Source organism: Natrix helvetica (genome assembly GCF_964273705.1).
Source record: "Natrix helvetica genome assembly, chromosome: 1".
Lineage (NCBI taxonomy): Eukaryota > Metazoa > Chordata > Lepidosauria > Squamata > Natricidae > Natrix > Natrix helvetica.
Window position 1 is genome coordinate 356,477,841 of NC_138548.1, and position 19,660 is coordinate 356,497,500.

The window sequence follows — 19,660 nt, forward strand, 5'->3', positions numbered from 1 at the left end:
CCTAGAGTTATAAATAGGAAGACAGGGTGTCTCAGGAGTGGAGCCTTCAGTGCCAAGTCCCTCTTCTGCCCTTATGAAAATCATACCCCACCCCACCCCCTCCAGTTAAATGCGTGTAGGGCGATATGGTTTGTTTTAAATGAATAAAAAGCTTGTTATTAAAATGAGTGTGGGAGAATCCCGCTGCCTGAAACCATCCGAAAATGTGATGTGCAGAGCTGGTGGGTGGAGTATAAGATACACCCAGATTTTCACCCTCTCTCTTGGGGGAAAAGGTGCGTCTTATACTCCATAAAATACAGTAAGGGGTTACAGTGTAAGCAAATCTGGATCTGAGTATGCCTGCATAAACTTTTGTCAGCGTATTAAAATTCATGAGCTGGAATAGCCATAGCAACAAGTCAGCCAATGGGGATTGTTTGGTGAGTGAAGCACAAGAATTCTTGTCTGAGCCACGTGAGATGGCTTTGAACCTGGGTGTGCCTTAAACTGTACTGTGTACAAGAGAGCATGTGCGCTTGTACTTGATAATTCCCTCTACTTCTTCAACCACGTTGAAAAGAGCTACATGGGTATTGTATAAAGCAGGGGTGTCCAAACTTGGGAACTTTAACAAGTTTGGACACCCCTGGTATAAAGGCATCATGTTTTATAACAGTCTATATGAAGAAGTTTGTTCTACATAATGAATCCTGCTGAATTATTTGTTTGTGTGCTGGATGGATCACTACAAACTCTTAAGAAAAGTTTTAATTTCTTTCCCTGGCCCTCTCCCCTTAACCAGACCATCAGTGTCCCATAGCCTTTGTTTTTGTTTTTAAAGTTCTTTGTTTTTCTACAAACATATCGTTGTGTGAACAGTGTGGAACCAGTTACATTTTAGTACAAATAAATCAATACTCTTCACATGTAACACAATTAACAATCTTATAAACTAGTAGTAATACATATATTTTATTATTGTACAGTTTTTTATTAGATAAACATTAAAAACATTGGACATAGTGCGACATTTCTGGCACGGACACTTCCATATAGTGATTAGATCTTATAACAATTGCATTTTATATCCATTACATAGGTGTATGTAGTCAGTCAGATTACCTGTCTGTTGATCCTTTCTTTTATATAATTGCTAACCATACAAATACATATCCAATTTCTACATATCACACATTCTTAATACCCTAATTTCCAATTCTTAACTTGTCTGTGTTTTTCTGTCCCGGCCTTTTCCCCTCATTTCTAACCATCGGTACCATTTGTCCCAGATTTTGTGATATTCCGTCTCCCCCTTGTCTTTGAGCTCTAGAGTCAGTCTGTCCATCTCTGCGCACGTCAGTGTCTTACTTATATTTCTTGTTCCAAGGGAGTCTCCTTATTTTTCCATTTCTATGCAAAAACCAGTCTTGCCGCCGTTAAAATATGCAGCATTAAATATAGTCCCCCTTTGCCATGTTTTTCTTTTGTGATTCCTAATAGAAATAATTCTGACTTCAACTCCACACTTTGATTTAGCATCTCTTCCAAATACTTTCTTATCTGGTGCCAAAAAGTCCTAGCTTTTGTGCACTCCCACCACATATGGTAGAAGGTCCCTTGTGCAGCATTACATTTCCAACATCGTGGTGATAAATTTTTGTTAATGTTAGCTAATCCTGTGGGTGGGATGTGCCATCTGTAGAACATCTTGTATATGTTTTCCTTATACGAGGTGGCTAAAGTTAACTTTCTGTTTCTTTTCCATAACTCTTGCCAATTGTCCAAATCTATGCTGTAACCAAAGTTCCTACCCCATGCTAACATGATCTCCTTTACCTGCTCTTCCACCATTGTATTGTCCAATAGAAATTGATATAATTTTTTAGTCATTTTATCCTCTTCACCTAGTAAGATTTTATCTAATTCTGTAGGTTCTTTTCTAATATCCCATTCTTTTTGTCTTTTACGTATCAAGATTGGATTTGTAAGTAAGCCCACCATTCCAGTTCAATTCCTTCTTCATATAATTCTCTTCTAGATTTTAGTTCACCTCTTTCATTTAGTATCTCGTTATAAGCAATTACTTTCCCTAAATTAATAAAATTTGGATGGACGAACATCTCTAACATCGATAATCAGTTTGGGATTTCCATGTTGTTTAATCCTTAACCACACATCAAGTAGAGCCTATCATATATGGTGCCTCTGGAAGTACTGATGGGCTTTATGTTTGCCATCCCATAGGAAGGCATGCCACCTCATTTGCATACCATGACCTTCCAACGCTAATAGTCTTCTATTTTTAAGTCCTATCCAAACTTTTACCCATGATAGTGTGTAGTTGCTTGATAGTATCTTTCCCAATTGGGCGGTCTGAATCCTCCTCTTTCCTTGGAATCCTGTAAGAGTTTCAGTTTAATTCTGGGCCTCTTTCCTTACCAAATAAATTTAAATACCATTTTGTTTAAATTTCTGGAATATTCTTTCTCCAATCTTATTGGTATATTTTGAAATAAAAAAAGTATTTTGGGTAATATGCTTATTTTGACTGTTGCTATTCTTCCCCTGAAGGAGAGCTGTAAATTTTTCCACCGTTCTAGATCTGCCTTAATTTGGTCAAATAGTTTATTGTAATTATCTGCTTTAAGTGTTACGCATCTCACCGTTAATTGTATTATTAAATATCTCACTTTCTTTGCTATTTGAATGTTTATTCTCTCAGCCAATTCATTTTTCTGCCTTTGTCATATTTTCTCTAATATTTTATACAATACAATAGCAGAGTTGGAAGGGACCTTGGAGGTCTTCTTGTCCAACCCCCTGCCTAGTCAGGAGACCCTATACCGTTTCAGACAAATGGCTATCCAACATCTTCTTAAAGACTTCCAGTGTTGGGGCATTCACAACTTCTGGAGGCAAGCTGTTCCACTGATTAATTGTTCTAACTGTCAGGAAATTTCTCCTCAGTTCTAAGTTGCTTCTCTCCTTGATTAGTTTCCACCCATTGCTTCTTGTTTTACCCTCAGGTGCTTTGGAGAATAGTTTGACTCCCTCTTCTTTGTGGCAACCCCTGAGATACTGGAACATTGCTATCATGTCTCCCCTAGTCCTTCTTTCTATTAAACTAGACATACCCAGTTCCTGCAACCTTTCTTCATATGTTTTAGTCTCCAGTCCCCTAATCATCTTTGTTGCTCTTCTCTGCACTCTTTCTAGGGTCTCCACATCTTTTCTACATCGTGGTGACCAAAACTGAATGCAGTGTTCCAAGTGTGGCCTTACCAAGGCTTTATAAAGTGGTATTAACACTTCACGTGATCTTGATTCTATCCCTCTGTTTATGTAGCCTAGAAGTGTGTTGGCTTTTTTGGCAGCTGCTGTGCACTGCTGGCTCATATTTAAATGGTTGTCCACTAGGACTCCAAGATCCCTCTCACAGTTGCTACTATTAAGCAAGGTACCACCTATACTGTACCTATGCTTTCATTTTTCTTGCCTAAATGTAGAACCTTACTTTTTTCACCATTGGATTTCATTTTATTAGATAGTGCCCAATGTTCAAGTTTGTCAAGATCCTTCTGTATCTTAAGCCTATCTTCTGGAGTGTTGGCTATTCCTGCCAGCTTGGTGTCATCTGCAAATTTGATGAGTTCCCCATTTATTCCCTCATCCAAATCATTGATGAAGATGTTGAAGAGTACTGGGCCTAAAACAGAGCCTTGGGGTACTCCACTGCATACTTCCCTCCATGTAGATGCAGTTCCATTGAGGACTACACGTTGAGTGCGGTTGGTCAGCCAGTTAACGATGTTGGATCTTAATTTTTTCTTTATTTACCCTCAAACCGGCTGCTTGCAAGGTTGCCTGCAAACGCTTGGAGCTTAAATACTTCCTTCTTAATTTCTAGACCTTTAATTTGCTCATCTTTTCGAATTGTCCTGGTCAAGACCTCCAACGTTAATACAAATAATAGTGGTGATAAGAGCACCCTTGCCTTGTGCCTTTTTGAATTTTAAAGCTCTGTGTTGTATCCCCATTTATTACCACTCTGGCCACTTGATTACAATAAATTGCCTTAAACATATTTATGAAGTTTTCACCCAATTCCATACATAACTGGCACAACATAAAATCCCATTTAACTTTGTCAAACATTTTTTGTACGTCAATAAATATCAAGGCCACTTGTTTTTCACTGTGGACTTAATATTCTAGGATGTTAGTTATTTTTTAGTTGCCTTCTTGGCAAGAAGCCATTCTGATACACATGGATAAATTCCCCCAGAAATTTTTTTAGCCTCTCAGCCATTATGGCTATGAATATTTTATAGTCCGAATTTAACAAAGAAATGGGCCTAGAGTTTTTTATTAGTGTCAAATCAGAATTCTCCTTAGGGATAAGAATACACAATATTTGTTATGTTTAACCAGCCTATATAATTCTAATAGTAATACACAGATTTATCTATATATATAAAAGCGGAAACCACTCAGGTCGCATCACAAAATCTCCAGAACTATAAAGCCTACAAACCTGAAATGTGGCACATATGTTCCTCTTGATTTCTAAGTGCTAGCTTAAAAAGGATTTCTCGAAATAACCATCAGATCATTAGTATTTTTTCTATTATTATTAATACACTCTGATGCTAAGGAATTAGACGTTCTAGTCCCCATCCCAACCTGAAAATAACACTGTTCCAACTACCACTTGGATGTGGGCGTGGCCAGCATGTGACTCATCTGGCCTGCTGGCTGGGACTTTGAAGAGGAGCCTGAGGGAGAGAAGGGAATAGGAGAGGAGAGGATTCTATGGGGCAAGGCTGAGGGAGAAGAGAGGATAGGATCAGAGATGTTTCTGTGGGGCATGCCTGAGAGAGAGAAGGGGATAGGATAGGGGAGGCTTCTGTGGGGCTAGCCTGAGGGAGAGAAGGGTAAAGAAGCCGATCGTAATTACTCATTAATTTTCAAGCTGTGAAAATTAGCCTGAGGGAGAGAAGGGGATAGGTTAGGGGAGGATTCTGTGCGGCAAGCCTGAGGGAGAGATGGGGATAGGATAGGGGAGGATTCTGTGGGGCAAGCTTGAGGGAGAGAAGGGGGATAGGATAGAAGATTCTATGGGGCAAGCCTGAGGGAGAGAAGGGGATAGGATCAGACACGTTTCTGTGGGGCATGCCTGAGAGAGAGAAGGGGATAGGATAGGGGAGGATTCTGTGAGGCAGGGCTGAGGGAGAGAAGGGGATAGGATAGGGGAGGATTCTGTGGGGCAAGGCTAAGGGAGAGAAGGGTAATCGGATAGGATAGGTTTCTGTGGAACAAGCCTGAGGGAGAGAATGGGATAGGATAGGGGAAGCTTCTTTGGGGCAAGCCTGAGGGAGAGAAGGGGATAGGATAGGGGGGATTCTGTGGGGCAAGGCTGAAGGACAGAAGGAAATAGGATAGGATAGGGGAGGAATCTGTGGGGCTAGCCTGAGGGAGAGAAGGGGAGAGGAGAGGCTGATCGTAACTACTCATTAATTTTCAAGCTGTGTCAATTTATCAAGCCCGATCCCATAGTTTCATAGCCAAGCACAGTTATTCAGCTAGTATTGAATTATAATTTTCTCTTCTTCCTGTTTCCAATTTTTAGTTATGCCACTGTTATATTTAAAAAATATCCCCTTTCTAATACACATTTTCAACAAATAGAACAATATTCATCTTAGTTATATTTGACAAGTTACATAATTCTAATAATAATGCACATTTTGTTGAATTATGATCTTTCCTTATCTTGTTCAATGTTATTTTCATGCCAATCAAATTCTACCTATCATTTCTTTTACTACACGTAAAATGTTGATAATCATGTTACATTTTTAAAAATGTATATAGTTATAATAATACACATATTTATATTGTTATAATCAATCTTTTGCTTATTCAATATTTCTGTTATTTTTGATAGCCATCACCCTTTTATTCAGACATATTCAAAATTTTCAGCACTAAAAGCCTAGATTCTCTTATTAATTCACCTGAAAAGTATATATTACATTAATCCTCCTTTCTCTACCTTCCAGCTGTATTTTAACTTATCTCACTGCTATTTTTAAGAAATACTCCCCTTCTTTTATCCATCATCTCTCATCCACTTTAAGGCTTTACTTTTCCGTTTCTTAGCTTATCTCTCATATTCCTCTCTTGGGTCTTTTCTATCAGTTTGCACTGCTTGGCCAATCCTCTTAAATCTTCCTCCCTTCTCTATCCTATTCCCTTGTCTCAGTTTCAAATTATTTACTCTTGCCCCTATATCTCTCCCAAAAAAATATTATTGTATTTCCAGTTTCTGTTTAACTTCCCTGAAAAATATTCTCCCCTTGGTTTATTTCATCAATCATTCTTACTTTTACTTTTAACTATTTTATTTTTACTTTTTGTCTTGTTTTCTTGCTTGTTGTTTTATCTGTTCTGTTTTTCCAGCTGCTCTTTCAGTTGACTCCTCCTCTTCCTTAGCATCCTGGTTTCTCCTTGTCTTTTATGATATAGTTTCTGGCTTTTCATCTATGTTCTTTTTATTCATAATCTTCTCATCTCCTCTTGTCAAGGTGTCTTTGATACCCTGAATTATTGGCGCAATTTCTTCCCAGGATCCATTCATTTTTATTTTTATTTCTTTTTATCTTACAGTCTACTAATCTTATTTTCAAAGCCACTTATCAAACAATTCGATATCCAATGTCAAGAGTCTTTGTGTCCCGAAATTAAATTAATAAAAGTGTTCCTCTAGTTAGTCTAACAATGAAACTTCATAACTCCCTCTGCCAATTCAATCTTACTTTGACACTTTTAGGAGCCTTTTTAGTAATTACGTTTTCTTGATCTCGCACTTGAATTTCCACAAGCCAAGTCTTTCCAGGATTTTGGGGGTATATTGTATCTTCCTTCCTTCGTCAGCAGGTAGCACTCTTAAATCAAATTTCAATCTTATTCTTCTTTATACAATTTTACTGTAATACTCCAAAATTTAAATGTGGTATTTGCTTTTTATATAAATAGTTCTAGCATTTTAAAATGCTTATCCAACGCCAACTCCTCTCCAACTTAAAAATCCAATCTTCTGTATTTTAACATTTTTTTCTTCCTTTAATTCTTTTGTCTTCCATTTCAAAGTTCTAAAGTTTATTCAAAATAGCTAGAATGCAGCCAATTTAAAAATAATTATGAGTTTCTCTTTCATGAATATTCTTTTGGTGTTACACTTTGAATTAAAAAGGATTCTTCTCACCCAATTCCAAACACTGTTCACCAAATCTTGCCTAAGCAGTTTTCTTGGATGTTAAGCTGTCACCGGCTTTGTGACAACCATTTTAGGCTGTCTCTTCTTTCAACGTGGCTTAGAGGAAAAAAGCCCTGGGGCTTCGCAGGAGAGTTGTGATCGCTCCTGGAACCTCATAGGACACTCCCCCTTAGCTTCACCCCCCCCCTCCAAGGGGTTTTTGGCTTTTTTCAAAGCCCATGAACAAGACAAAGTCAGCGCAGGGGAAGAAGAGCTTCATTCCCTTGCTGCTGGTAGACATCAGGATGTCGCTTGCCAATAGCCTTTGTTTTTGACATTTTGGGAATGGCTTTGAGGTTTGACATTTCTCTGATATAGTTTTGCATTCTCTTTTCAGGCTCTATCCTTGATCCTGTTTATTCCAGATTTGACAACTCTGGTTCCGGTCTTGCTGTCATTCCCCTCCCCTTCTCTGCCCATCCCCACTCCCTGTTTCCCTAATTACCTCCCCCCTTCCTTGCATTTTATGGCAGGACGCCAGCAAAGCAGAGCATGCTGAAGATGGCAGGCCTGACATGAGAGTTTCAATTTGATTATTCCTCAATAACCCCCAGGAATGTTCTACTGTACTCCATTTTCCCCTGGTCAGCAACTCGATTGCCAACAATTCTGCCCTTTGACATTAATCAATGGGAGCACCAATGCATGTTTCTCAAGATGCTGGATTATAATCCAGCCAGTTGGACCATCTGGGTCTCCTGGAGATCTTCAGCATCAGTCCTTCTCTATCCCAGGCAGGAGCTGCTGCCCCAAAATTCGCTGTTCTCTCTTTTTACAATCTATCAGACCAGTGGAAGAGATCCAGGAAAAATATCTGGATCTTTGCACCTCTGCAAAGTGACAAGATGCCCTGATCCAGTTTTTCTAGAAATGCTTCCTTCTCCACCTATTGATGGCACAGACTGTGAGATTCAGTCACAGCTGCTGCTCCAACTGAACCTTTTCCCACACTCTGGACACTCATACGGTTTCTCTCCCATGCGAATCTTCTGATGAGTCACCAGGGTGGAATTATAACTGAAACTTTTCCCATACTCGAGACCAGCGGTCACCAAATGGTGGTCAGTGGACCACTGGTGGTCCGCAAGAAAATTTTAGTCATCCGCAGAAAAAATATTTCCATTTTTTATATTGCACTAAATCAGGGGTCCTCAAACTACGGCCCCTGGGCCAGATACATGCAATGAATGTTTGTGTTGCTGCAGAGTCTCCCCCTTTGGGGTCCTTTTGTGTGGGTCAGAGGGGGGGTAGAAATTCCGACTTGGGGTCTGCTTCAGCCTCCTGGTGCAGGGCTTTGGGCGAAGTCTGGAAGTAAGTGCCGCTGGTGACAAAGAGCCGGAGGTGTATCGTGGCCTGGAACTGGCTGACCATCTCAGCCCACTGAGCCTCCAGGCACCGGCACCTGGCCTTGCACTCCTGCAGGTCTTCCCTCTGCTTAGAAAGCCTATGCTCGTAATCCTCAGTGAGGTGCTTCTGCTGAGCCTCCTTCTCGGTCAGATCCAATTTGAACTGAGCCAGTTCAACTGAGCTGAGCTGTTTTGCCAACTCTGTTGCTGGCTGCTTAGCTCCAACAACTGCTTCCTGCTGGGATCCTAAGGAGCCCAGGTGGGCAGATGAGGAGTGGCTGGGAGTGGAGGGGTGAGTAAAAGCCGGCAAGGTGCCCTTTGATGTGAGTTACATCAAGTTGGCCACGCCCACTCAGTCACGTCTACCTAGCCATGCCCACCTAGCAGATCATATTAGTGGTCCACAGGATTTAAAATTATGAATTTAGTGGTCCCTGAGGTCTGAAAGGTTGGTGAGCCCTGCTCCAAACACTCATATGGTTTTTCTCCTGTGAGAGTCCTCTCGTGTGTCACAAGGCTGCTATTCTGACTGAAACATTTCTCATATTCTGGAGATTCATACAGTTTTTCACTTGTGTGAGTCATCTGGGGTGTGACAAGGCTGGAATTCTCACTGAAATATGTCCCACATTCTGGACACTCATATGTTTTTTCTCCTGTGTGAATCCTCTGGTATGTCCCCAGGTTGGAATCCTTACTGAAATATGTCCCACATTCTGGACAATCATAAGGTTTCTCTCCTGTATGAATCCTCCGGTGTGTCACCAGGTGAGAATTCTTACTGAACCTTTTCCCACCCTCTGGATACTCATACGGTTTCTCTCCTATATGAGTCCTCTGGTGTTTCACAAGGTTGGAATTCTGGCTGAAACGTTTCCCACAATCTGCACACTCATATGGTTTCTCTCCAGTGTGAGTCCTCTTGTGTGTTACCAGGTTGGAATTCTTACTGAAAAATTTCCCACACTCTAGACATTCATACGGTTTTTCTCCTGTGTGAGTCCTCTGGTGTCTTACCAGGCTGGAATTATGACTGAAACTTTTCCCACACGCAGGACATTCATACGGTTTCTCTCCTGTATGGGTTCTCTGGTGTATCACCAGGTCGGAATTATTACTGAAACATTTCCCACATTCCAAACATTCATATGGTTTGTCTCCTGTGTGAGTCCTCTGGTGTCTTATCAGACTGGAAATATGACTGAAACTTTCCCCACACTCTGGACACTCATATGGTCTCTCGCCTGTGTGAATCGTCTGATGTCTTATCAGACTGGAAATATGACTGAAACATTTCCCACAATCTGGACACTCATACGGTTTGTCTCCTGTGTGAGTCCTCTGGTGTGTCACCAGGTGGGAATTTTTACTGAAACATTTCCCACATTCTGAACATTCATAAGGTTTCTCTCCTGTGTGAGTCCTCCGGTGAATGACAAGGGTGGAATTCCGACTGAAACTTTTCCCACACTCAGGACATTCATACGGTTTAACTCCTGTGTGAATCCTCTGGTGTACTACCAGTCTGCAATTATGACTGAAAGTTTTCCCACAATCAGGACATTCACATGGTTTGTCCTGGGAATGAGTCCTCTTGTGTGTCATTAGGCCAGAAGTCTGACTGAAACTTTTGCCACAATCTGGACACTCATACGGTTTGTCCTGTATGAATTCCCTGGCGTATTACCAGGATGGAATTATGACTGAAAATTTTCCCAATTTCTGAACACTCATACGTTTTCTCTCCCATGTGATTGTTGTGATGTGATACCCAGTGGGAAACCTTTCTCACTCTCAGGACATTCATATGGTATCTCCAGGGTATGAGTCCTGTAGTGTCTCACCAGGTGGGAATCCCTACTGAAAACGTTTCTCACACTTTGGGCACTCATATGGTTTCTGTCCTGTGTGAATCCTCTGGTGTACCAACTGATGTGAATTCTGACTGAAATTTTTCCCACAGTCAGGACATGCAAAGAGTTTCTCTCACAATTGAGTCTTCTGGTGTATTACTAGGGTGGAATTGTGACTGAAAATGTTCTCACAGACAGAACATTCAAAGGGTTGACACCTTGGGTGCATCTTCAGATGTCTCATGAGGTGGGAACTTCTAACGAAACTTTTCCCTCAAACTGGGCACTTACAGTTTCTCCCTTTGTGAGTGTCCTCTGATGTGGCTATGCTTGCTAAAGTTTTTATCACATTGAAAGCACTTGCAGGCCATCTGTCCTAGATGTGTCCTTCGATAAACCACAAGAGAGCTGTTCATACTAAACCATTTCTCACATTTATAGCATTGTTATGGATTTTCTACAATGTGGATCCTTTCGTGCATAATCAGTTGTGGTTTATAATCTGTATTTTTCCCACAATAGGCACAATAGGAGGTTTTTCCAATACCGATATTCTTGAGGTAAAATATATGTGTGATCATTTGTTTAGTGGTGCTTTAATTCCAGCTGTAATCCTCCTCACAGGGCCATGCCTGCATCACTGTCAGTCCTATGTGGCTATCCAGTAGACCTTTTTATTCTCTGACTTTGTCTATCTCTGAATGAAATATAATCTCTCTTGATCTTCATTTAACGTATTGTTGAGCTTCTCATACTCTACTTTTTCCAGCTTGAAATCTCTTAATTTTTTTCTCCTTTGTCTCTCAACTGCTGGAAAAAGAGAAGAATTTTGTAGTTTTCTTTAGAAAATGGATTCTTGCTGACTTTGCTTTCTTTTCCAATGTTGCTTGTTATTCTCAGTTTTCCAGAGTGCTTTTATTAATATCTTCTGTCTATAAGATTCAAAGAAAAATGTAACTTTAATTGTTTATAAAAGGGTTGCAGAAGATGTGAAAAAAATAAAAAGTATACATTACAATAAATAGGCAAGCATGCCATAATAAAGAATAACCTCTTCCTTTAGTTATGATTCATTTGACACATTTGTGTCCAAGTTCAAATATCCATTCAATCAAAACATTTTCTTTTTCACTTTGCTGATTCACAAATTCTTAGCTGTGCAAAGGCTTATCATCAAATATATGTAGAAATGCTGGGGATAAATTGTACAGTTGTAAATATATGCATAGAGAGAGAAATAGAAATACACAAACCAATAGCTGTATATATGTGGAAAATCCATGTGTTTTTAGCCTGAAAACTATCCCAAAATAGTTACAGTCGAACCTTATGAGCTAACTTTAATGACATGGGTTTTTACCTGATGAAATGATAGCTAAACCCTCTGCAAGATTTCATGTACTAGTTTTGCCCATGGAAGTCCTCAACTCCAAATAAGGGCAGCAATTAGTTTCCACAACCACTCTGTTGACATCCTAATTCAAATAGTGCTCACTTACTGACTGCAATTGTGACTGGCATCTGTATCTGTAAGCAGCCCAATCGTTAAGCATGATGTCATATGACAATGCCAATTTACATGCCATGCTTGTTGGCTTCATAGAAAGGGAATGCTATGAAAGCAAAGGTGGAAAGACCCAGACAAATTATATGCCTTAAATAGACAGAATTTGAAGAAAAACTGAAAATTGGAAAGGGAAGATGGTAATGGGATAACTAGAGGAAGGAGGACTGGGTCGATAGAATATAAACAGAAACTCTGCACAGGGCATTTTATTCCAACAACCGAAGCCTCTTTGGAGCTCAACCAAAGTGCATACCAGTCTCACTTCCCCAAAATGATCAGGCGTCTGATGGAACCAGATAGGTTCCAGGCGGAGCTTGGGCCACCTCCTGCAGACCTGTCCCGCTCCCGGGCAGAGGACCTGGTGGCCGCGTGGAACAGTGCGGCCGCCGGAGCCTTGGACCGGGTTGCGCCTTTGCAGCCTCTCCGATGGCAACGATCGACCCGGGCCCCCTGGTTTAACGGGGAGCTAAGGGCGATGAAACGCCACAGGAGACGCCTAGAGAACAAGTGGAGATCCTCCCGCTCCGAATCCGATCAAACACAGGTAAGAGCCTACTTAAGGACCTACCTTGTGGTAATAAGGGTGGCCAAACGTCAATATTGTGCCACCCTTATAGCGTCCGCAGAGAACGGCCCTGCCGCCCTGTTTCGGGTGACCCGCTCCCTGCTGTCGCAGGGACAACGGGACCCCCCATTGCAGGGCAGGGCAGAGGAGTTTGGGGAATACCTGCAGGATAAAATTGATCAGATCCGGAGGGGGTGGACCCACTCCAGTGCTCCAGAGGGGGCGTCTGAGGCTAGTCTTGAGATTCCACGCTGGGAGGAGTTTGACCCTGTTGTCACCGAAGATTTGGACAGGTTGCGCGGGCGACTGCGAGCCACCACATGTTTATTGGACCCGTGCCCCTCCTGGTTGGTACTGGCTTCCTGGGAGGGTTCACGAGGCTGGCTACTGGGACTGGTGAACGCTTTGTTGGGTGAGGGCCTTTTACCAACCGCCTTGAAAGAGGCGGTGGTGAGACCCCTGCTCAAGAAGCCTTCTCTGGACCCAATGGAGCTAGCAAATTATCGTCCTGTCTCCAACCTTCCTTTTTTAGCGAAGGTTGTTGAGAGTGTGGTGGCTCAGCAGTTCCCGCGTCACCTGGAGGAAGATGATTATCTAGACCCGCGCCAGTCCGGCTTCCGACCCGGTCACAGCACGGAGACGGCCTTGGTCGCGTTGGTGGATGATCTCTGGAGGGCAAAGGATGGGGGTTGTTCCTCCATCCTTGTCCTATTAGACCTCTCGGCGGCTTTCGATACCATCGACCATGGTATCCTATTGCGCCGTCTGGAGGGGTTGGGGATCGGGGGCACCGTATTGCGGTGGTTCCGCTCCTACCTCTCTGGCCGGACGCAATGTGTGTTGACAGGGGAGCAGAGGTCGACCCCGAGGCCCCTCACTTGTGGGGTCCCACAGGGGTCGATCCTCTCGCCTCTCCTGTTCAACACATATATGAAACCGCTGGGCGAGATCATCCGTGGTTTTGGGGTGAGATATCATTTGTACGCTGATGATACTCAGCTGTATATTTCCACCCCAAACCACCCCAACGAGGCTGTTGAAGTGATGTCCCATTGTCTGGAAGCCGTGCGGGTCTGGATGGGTGACAACAGGCTCAGGCTCAACCCCTCCAAGACAGAGTGGCTGTGGCTTCCGGCACCCCGGTACAACCAGCACATTCCATCGCTGGCCATCGGGGATGAACAATTAGCCCCGGTGGAACGGGCACGCAATTTGGGCGTCCTCCTTGATGCCCGGCTGGCTATGGAAGATCATGTGGCAGCCGTGGCGAGGGGGACGTTCCACCAGGTTCGCCTGGTGTGCCAATTGCGACCCCTTTTGGACCGGGAGGCCCTGCACACAGTCACTCACGCGCTGGTGACGTCTCGCCTGGACTACTGTAATGCTCTCTACATGGGGCTCCCCTTGAGGTGCACCCGGAGACTGCAGTTGGTCCAGAATGCAGCCGCGCGGGTAATTATGGGGAGATCGAGGTTCTCCCATATAACACCGCTCCTGCGCGAGCTGCACTGGCTTCCTGTGGCCTACCGGGTGCGCTTCAAGGTGTTAGTTACTGTCTTCAAAGGGCTCCATGGCATAGGGCCTAGTTACCTGCGGGATCGTGTCCTGCCCCATACATCCCTGCGACCCATTCGCTCACACAGAGAGGGTCTCCTCCGGGTGCCGTCCTCTAGAGATTGTCAGAGGGCGGTGCCCAGGAGTAGGTCCTTCTCTGTGGCGGGCCCTACCCTTTGGAACGACCTCCCCCCAGACATTAGAAGAACAACCGATCTCCGCTCCTTCCACAGTAAACTGAAGACCCACCTGTTTCGGCTAGCCGGCCTGGCATAATTCGACAACTTTTCCACCCCTAGGTCATTTTTAATTGTCAATTTTAGTTTTTAAACTATTAATGTTATTGGGGTTTTAACTTTTTTCAGTACTGTAATTATTTATTTATTTTTTACCTCCTCTGTATGACACTGTGCTGACTGTTGCTTGTGTACGTCGCCCCGAGTCCCTGTGGGGAGAGGGGGTGACTAATAAGTTTAAATAAATAAATAAAAATAAATAAAATAAATAAATCTGCAGATATTTTGGGTAAGATATCCCAGGCCTATCACTTAACCTAAAATGTTTCTATCTTTCTAAATACAGTGCATTCAGAAAGTATTCAGACCCCTTTTACTTTTGACAATTTTGTTATGCTGCAGCTTGATTCTACAGTTGAACTTCATTTTTTCCATCCTTAGTGTACATAGAATACCCCATAACGACAAAGTGAAAAATGGAGTTTAGAAATGTATGTAAATTTAGTAAAAGGAAAAAACTGAAATATCACATTGGCATAAGTATTCAGACTCTCTGTAACAGCACTTGAAATTTAGCTCAAATGCCTCCCATTTCCCTTGATAGTTGCTGACATGTTTCTACACCTTGATGTAGATCATGAGTCTACCTGTGGTAAATTAAATTGATTGGACATGATTTGGAAAGGCACACATCCCTCCATAGCAGGCCTCATAGCTGACAATGCATACTGTAGTAGAACAATAGCCATGATGTCAAAGGAACTGCCTGTAGAGTTCAGAGACGGGATTATTGGAAGGCACAGATCTGGAGAAGGCTACAGCAAAATTTCTGTGCACCAAAGGTTCCTAAGGGCCTCCATAATTCTCAAGTGGAAAAAATCTGGCACAACTAGGATTCTTCCAACAGCTGGTCTTTCAGTCAAACTGAGCAATTGTGGTAGAAGGACCTTAGTAAGACGGGTGACCACGAATCTGATGGTTTCTCTTCAGAGATCCTGTGTGGAGATGGAACAGAGTTCCAGAAGGAGAAACATCACCGCAGCCCTCCACTGTTCTGGGCTTTATGACAGAGTGACTTGACAGAAGCCTCTCCTCAGTCCATAACACATAAATGCCCCCTTACAGTTTGCAAAAGAGCACCTGAAGAACATCACACTGTGGGGTGTTTTTCAGCAGCAGGGACTGGGACACTGGTCAGGGTTGAGGGAAAGCTGAAACCTCACACTGGGCCGAAGTTTCACTTCTCAACATGACAAGGACACAGCTAAGACAACATAGGAGTGGCTTAGGGACAACTCTGTGAATGTCCTAGAGGGGCCCAGCCAGAGCTCTGACCCTACTGAATATCTCTGGAGGCACCTAAAAATAGTTCTCCATCAATGGTTGCCATCCAACCTGACTGAGCTTGAGAGGTCTTGCCAAGGAAGAATGGCAGAACTCCCCCCCTCCTCCAGGTGTGCAAAGCTTATCGCCTCATACCCAAAATGACTTGAGGCTGTAATTGCTGCCAAAGGTGCTTCAACAAAGTACTGAGTGAAGGAGCTGAATATTTATGCCAATCTGATATTTCAGGTGTTTTTGTTTTTAATAAATTTACAGACATTTCTAAAATTCTGTTTACACTTTGTCATTAGGAATGTACATGAATGAGAAAAAAATGAATTTCAAAAGTGTAAAATCAGGCTGCAGCATAGCAAAATTGACAGAACTGAAGGGGGTCTGGATACTGTCTGAATGAACTGCATGTGTGTTCCTATTGACACAGAAATACAGAATCTATTGATGTAAACAATTATGTGCATTTCAGTCTGCAAAATGACTCAGAAGTGCATTGGCTCCAAGTTTTTAATCTATTTTTTAAAAGGTGGGGGTCACTAACAGAGGAAACGGTGAACAAATCCGATGCAAGCGTCCCTTTTGCCCATGAAACTCCTCGCTTGCCAGGAAAGCGACACAAGGACCCAAGTGTTAGGTGAAGGGTGAGGGAGGCGGGTGGCTCAGAAATATGACAAATATATCAAGATTTCTTTAAATCTCCCAAATCTCCCAGCAGGAAATCACAGGCAGCAACTTTAAATCATGGAGCAAAAGGATAAAACCATTTGGGGAGAGAAAGAATCTGCAGCAGCAGCAACAGCAGCCCGCAGGTTTCATTCTTCTCCCTTCGCTGCTTCCAGGCCGTGGAGTAACCCAAAGGGCCCGACTTTCTCCCGGCTTCTCCTCCAACCTTCCCTCCACTCACCTCCCAGGAGCCGCCTCGACCCTCCAAGCGACACAAAAGGCTCCGCCGACGCCATCCTCCTTCCGTGGGTGAACCGGAAGAGGAACTTACTCTGTTCTCTTCCTCCTCTTCCTCCTCCACATCCTCTCTAGCAGTCTAATCCTCTATCGTTTCAATTTGTACCAGTTCGGCCGCTCTCCCTCTGGTGTAATGTCAATAGTAGCGATGCCGCTGCTGTCCTCTATTCTCTGCTTTCTAAGGCGCGAGTGTTGCTTCTTTGTTGATCGCCACCTAGCGACATAAGGTTGAAAATCACCCTCGGCCTATCTGTACCCTGACGCGTTTACAAGAGGCTTTCATGGATTCCGTGCTTTCTTCGGTGCCATCAAGTCGTGGTCGACTCCCACTGAGCACAGGAATAGCTTTCCTCCATGACAATCTATCCTATACCTTTTCCTTCAGGTCTCGAAAGAGAGCACACTCAAGATCAGATTAACAGTGTCGGAAGAGACCTGTTATAGGTCCACTATTCCGACCTCCCCCCTGAGCCCCCCCCCCCTTAGGGTCTCTTGGCTTCCCCATTGATTTCACTTACCAGAAGGTTTTAAAAAGTATTCACACCACCCCTGGATACTGCAACGATCATATACAAGAAGTCCTGGACTCACAACAGTTCATTTGTTGACCATGCAAAGTTACAACACTGAAAAAAGTGACTTATGACCAGTTTTCACACTTATGACTGTTGTAGTCACATGATCAAAATTTCAACGCTTGGCCACTCATATATCCGATGGTTCCCGCATCCCAAGATCATGTGATCACCTTTTCTGAAAAGCCAAGTCAATGTGGAAGCCAGATTCACTTGATAATCGTATTGCTAAATTAACAACTACAGTGATTCACTTAACAAATGTAGCAAGAAAGGTCATTAAATGGGGCAAAACTCTTCCTTACTGAGGCTGAAGTTACTGTCCTTACAATCGGCTCCCACATTTGAGAATAAACTTATACATGATTAAGTAGTTAACTTCCTTCAAACTGCTTTAGGTCCTCTCGAGGCATATTGACTTTTTTTGCAAATTTAAGTTCTTAGCATTTTGTGCTTATTCGGGGGATGCTTTGGGGAGGGGGCCAACCCTGACGCTTCTGCTGGGGGTGCCGGACCTCTTGAATCTGGAGGGAGGGAGAGAGGAAGGTAGGGGACTGGAAAACTTACCATCTGGGGACAGCTGGCGAGGCTTCCCCATCCCTGCCACAGCTGCAATGCTGGGAAGTTTGACGGGCCACCCCCCCCCGTCCCCGTCGGGCTGGGGCGAGTGTTGGGCGGGGTGAGCAACCAGTGACAGAGGTACCAATTAGGGGGCATGGCCAGCCAGCCAGGTTCTCCAATCTCTGGGAAATGACCTCTACCACTTTGGGTGAACTGGTGCGAACCGGTGGAATACCACCTCTGCCTAACATCATACCCGGGAAGATACTGGGGGGGGAAAACAGATCTGCCAACACCTAGAAATGAGTAAAGTAATAACTAGCAACCAGCCCGGCTTCATTAAAAACAGATCATGCCAAACCAATCTTATTTCATGCTTCAACATGGTGACTAAATTAGCATACCAGCGAAATACTGTGGACATAACAGCAAGGCATTCGACAAAGTGGACCACAACCTACTTCTTCGTAAGGTAGAAAAAAGTGGGATAGGTAGCTCCACCACCAGATGGATTTGCAACTGGCTGACAAACCGTACTCAACGAGTAGTCCTTAGTGGGTCTATGTCTATATGGAGAGAAGTAAGCAGTGGGGTACCACAAGGTTCTGTCTTAGGCCCAGTACTCTTCAATATCTTCACAAATGACTTAGATGAGGGAATAGAAGGGGAACTTACCAAATTTGCAGATGATACTAAGCTGGCAGGAATAGCTAACCCCCTAGAAGATAGGCTCAAGATCCATCTGGACCTTGACAGACTTGAGCACTGAGCCCTATTTAACAAAATGAAATTCAATGTAGAGAAAAGTAAAGTCCTACACTTAGGTAAGAAAAACCAAAAGTACACATATAAACTGGATGAAACCAGGCTTCATAATAGTGATTGTGAGAGGGATCTTGGAGTCTTAGTCCACAACCAGCTAAATATGAGCCAGCAGTGTACAGCAGCAGCCAAAAAAGCCAATGTAATCCTAGGTTGCATTAACAGAGGGATACAATCTAGATCAAGTGAGGTACTAATACCACTTTATAAAGCCATAGTAAGACCACACCTAGAGTACTGCACCGAATTTTGGTCACCACACTATAAAATATTGAGATACTAGAAAAAGTGCAGAGGAGAGCAAGCAGGATGATTAGGGGACTGGAGACTAAAACATATGAAGAATGGTTACAGGAACTGGACATGGCTAGTCTAGTGAAGAGAAGGACCAGGGGAAATATGATAGCAGTGTTCCAATATTTTAGGGGCTGGCACAGAGAGGAAAGGGTCAAGTTATTTTGCAAAGCACGTAATGCCAGCCAAGGAATAATAGATGGAAACTGACCAAGGAGAAATTCAACATAGAAATAAGGAGGAACTTTCTGACAGTGGGAACAATTAACCAATGGAATAGCTTGCCCTCGGAAGTTGTGGGAGCTTCGTCACTTGAGACTTTCAAGAAGAGATTGGACTGCCATTTGTCAGAAATGGTGTAGGGTCTCCTGCTTGAGTGGGGTTGGACTAGATAACCTATAAGGTTCCTTCCAACTCTGTTAATCTGGCCAAGTTGACCCTTCTACTGTCTGAAGGAGCTCAATCAGGAATGGTCTTTGTGGATGGGTAGTAGCCAAGGCACCACTTGCAGAAGGGGAACACAGTGAAAAGGCTAAGATATGCTGAAGCACACAAAAATTGGACTAAGGATCAATGGAAAAGAGTATTATGGAATGATGAACATAAGTTTCAAATTTTTGGATCCAATTGTCGACACCCTATGTGAGAAGAGAGAGAGATGAACAAATGAGTGTTTGCCGCCTTCAAGG

General features: G+C 43.2%; 1 long non-coding RNA gene across 1 annotated transcript; it reads right to left on the reverse strand.

Annotated features, from left to right (window-relative positions):
• Positions 1-935: 935 nt before the first annotated feature.
• On the reverse strand, positions 936-16,797 carry LOC309384300. Its single transcript, XR_014174032.1, has 2 exons — positions 16,664-16,797; positions 936-11,431 (listed from the first exon to the last, which is right to left on the reverse strand). It is a non-coding gene; the product is annotated as an uncharacterized lncRNA (long non-coding RNA).
• Positions 16,798-19,660: the final 2,863 nt, after the last annotated feature.